The sequence below is a fragment of the Limulus polyphemus genome, unplaced genomic scaffold, assembly GCF_000517525.1.
Source record: "Limulus polyphemus unplaced genomic scaffold, Limulus_polyphemus-2.1.2 Scaffold3566, whole genome shotgun sequence".
NCBI classification, from domain to species: domain Eukaryota; kingdom Metazoa; phylum Arthropoda; class Merostomata; order Xiphosura; family Limulidae; genus Limulus; species Limulus polyphemus.
Window position 1 is genome coordinate 88,408 of NW_013669176.1, and position 3,987 is coordinate 92,394.

The following is a 3,987-nucleotide window of genomic DNA, read 5'->3' on the forward strand; positions in this document are numbered from 1 at the left end:
AACGAATAGTGGGATTGACCGTCACTTATAACGCCCCTACGGGTGAAAGGGCGAACATATTTGGTGGGACGGGGTTTCGAACCAGGCCATATTTGTAAGGATCTTTATCTTTGTAGTTGACCACGAAGTTAAATAATCAGCTATCTGTGCTGTACTCACCACGGGTATCGAAACCCAGTTTCTAGCGTTATAAGTTCGCTGAATTACCGCTGTGCCTCAGGGTTATTGAGGGCATAAATAATGACTGTTTAAAATATTATTATTTGAAAAAATAATAGTTAATTATTACGTTTCATTGTACTTTCGTTGAACTAAAGTAGTTTTTAGTTTAATAATACACATTTTATCTGCTCTCTTAAGATATGACTTCCAGTGACTCAGCAGTGAGTTTTAGGGCTATAACATCAAAAATCTGGTTTTGATAGTTGCAGTAGACAGAACAGGGGTGGTTTATTGTTGAGCTTTGTGTTTAAAAATGAATAAACAAACACATAACTTGTATAAACAGTAACTATTATTAATTGCAGTTAGAATATTGCTGCATGTTCAATAAATTGACGGCAACATCTCAAGACCCAGGTAGTGATAAGACCTAGAAGGATTATTAAAAAAATAATTATGTGATGATATCTAGACAAAATAATAGAAGTATTGGTTACTTAGAAGTCACAGAAGTTATAATGAATTACTGTATTTATAAAACATAGAATACTTTCGTGTGAAATTAGATATGCACATGAAAAAAAAATCTAAGCTAAGAACGGATATAATCCAAACCTGCGACTGTGCTTGCCAGTTAAATGGCTTAGCCAACTTAGCTGAAACTCGTCGACTACCACAACCCGACTTAAGTACCACAACTCTCATCTGTTACTTCATTGATCATTAAGAACCCTTTTGTTAAGCCTTGAAAAACCCAGCTCTCATCTTTCACTTCATTGATCATTAAGAACCCTCTTGCTAAGCCTTGAAAACTCAGTTCTCATCTTTCACTTCATTGATCATTAAGAGCCCTCTTGCTAAGCCTTGAAAACTCAGAACTTGTTTATTGCTATCCCTGATTTTAAATATTTGAACTGTAGAGCCTTTAGTTTGACCTCTTTCGCAATTTCAGTATAATCTCATACGCATAAATATGCTTAAAATTGGGAAAAAAATAGGACAAATTTAAATTAACGTAAACAAAAGATAAGATAAAAATGTCCAAAAAATGTTTTGATAACTCGTCTAGTTGATGATCGTTCAATTTAAAAAAATATACACTCGCTTTTATTTTTATTTGTTTGCTGTTAAGCGCAACAATGCACCAACTACAATGACTGACCCCCCGAATTTTAACATTATACCCCCCCCCCCCAGCCACTGGGAGGAATAGAAGAAGGAGACTAAGATTATAGTTTCGAATATTTGCTATTAGATTAAAAGGTCCATTAAATAATTTGTTCTAACTGTAACTAGTTCTTTGGTACCTAAATACAATACGTTATGACCCAAACGCTTTTTAAAGGTTCACCTTTCGGTATTATAGGGTTTTGTATTGAATAAACAGAGTTGTTGAAACATTTGTTTAACAACAAGTAAAAACTTGGAATGGTCTATTCTTTCACTGAGGTGTGTGTCTGTGAGCCAGACTAGTTTCGGAGAATTCCACTCCTCATCAGTGACCCTGGACACTACCATCAACTCTACTTATTCAGTTATGTATAAGCTGCCCAGTGTCGACTAACAATACGAAGAATTAAAGTGTGGCGGAATACTACAAGTTCTTCAAATATCTATAGAATGATAGGTTTCTTTTTTGTGTGTTTAAAACACTTAAATACACCAGGGTTTTGTATTTTTATCTTAAATTACATTTCTAGTCTTAATAATTTATTTTTGAGTAATAAAGTCTTGTTGTACCATTTAATACCTACTTTATAAATTGAATAGCTAGAATATTTTGAATTTAAAGTGATTATTGAAATAATTGTCCTTTATTTAGGTACACTTTTTGTTCATTTGTTTTGTGTTTTTGTTTTAACATTTCCTTTACGTTTTTATTTTTTAGGTTTAACATACACTTTGACAAGAGTACTGTTAAAATTAAATATTAAAGGCAGTGGCGTAATGCAACTAAATGTTTTAGGGATGAGGGGGAGAGATGCACCGTCAGAAAACAAATACCAATGTTGAGTCAATAATAATAATTATATAAATAATAATGTGTGGGGTGCCTTTTACTTTTCATATTATCAAATTTCCGCTGTTAATTTGATTAACTTATTGATTTCCTATAGAGACAAATATTTTGGATATACTTAATTAAATGTACATGTATTTGAGATTGTTAAAACAGTGTAAGTAAAGCACTTGTGGGGACCCGTTCCCACCCGTGACCTATGGGCTCGACGCCACAGAAATGTTTAAATATTTGGATTTTTACCCTCATTTGATTTAGTGCTTAACGTGTAGATTCTACTAACGTTTGAACTGTGCTTTGAGTTTAAACATTGATTTTAATATTTTTAAACAATGACTCAACTTTTGTTTTCATTTAATATACCCCAGAGATTATTTTGATCACAAGTTTAAAGCTTTAAATTTAACTTACAAAGGTACACATCGAGCTAATAAGAACTTTTGAATAAAATCTTCATGTTATTCTTATCAGTTCGACACGCACCACTAGACACTTGCTCTTGTTTGTTTTCGTGTAAATAAACATCTGTTGCTCTTGTGTTTATCGATTTCGAGTATATTTTCTAGAAGATTCCGGTTGGAGATCGGGAAGACCAGTTACATTCCAAGTGGTATACCTCCTATTAGCGGGCCTAACTAACTGCTTTGCGGGAAGACCGTTACACGGGAAATATCACGTTTTCCATTTTCTAGGCTTAACTCTCTTTTTTTTCTTCAGAATTTGTAATGCTTTCTGAAGGTATTTAGACGCCTTGACAATACATATTTCATATGACACAGTTTTTGTATTACTAGCCATGATGAAGCAGCAATGACGAAACGTTGGTTGAAATAAAAAAGGGTCATTATTATAAGGAGAGTAAAGGTCGTTTTTTCAAACATTATTATTTCTTTTAATTATATAATAATAAAAAGATAAAAAAAAATAGTCTTGTATTAATACATTTTGCAATTCGCCATATATCTAAATGAATATGCCATGTTTTCCAGTGTGCGTGTATTAATAAATTATCTAACACATTTTATTCTTCCTTAATTTGTATTGTTTAATTAAAAACGATTTATTCTGTAACTTGACGATGTGCGCAGAAGATACTCACTAGGCCTAACGCGTTCAATGTAAGTTAACCCTTTCGACATTTAACACATCTGTCAGAGTGAAGCGTTAGTTATTACCAGTAGGGAGTCTCTATACGTTTATTTCTGATTTACAAGAAAAATGTACTATGAGTATGAGGAAAATAGAAGTGAAACCTAATTATAGAATGTACAAAAACAAACCATTTATTTTTCAAACATGTAATTATACATATATAAAACAAAATTTAAATATCACAATGAACAATAAATTTTAATCACCTGACTTGTAAGCTATGGTTTTATGTTATGCTTTGTCTTTACAACAGAAGCTGTGTATTCAGTAGTGTAGTACTAAATATTATAGTGTCGGAGCTCTGCTAAAATTGGTAAGATATGTGACGTCATCGTTAAGGTAAAAATCCCAAATTCAAAACCTAACTTCTATTTTTATGTCCATTTTAAGTGGGTAAAACATATGCAGCGCTAATTATTTGAGACTACGTACATTTATGCTCAACTGAATATGAATATATTACTGAGAGAAAACACACAGTTCAACTTTCTTTAAAATAAGCAGGAAAGAAGAACAGTAATACTTGGGTACCATATAAAACTTACTAACGTCAAACCGCATATATTTTCAATTTAATATATTTCTGACTGAACTACAGTACTAACAACTTTGACTTTTATAATGCCTTGCACATCTCCTGTTCTCCCCCCCCC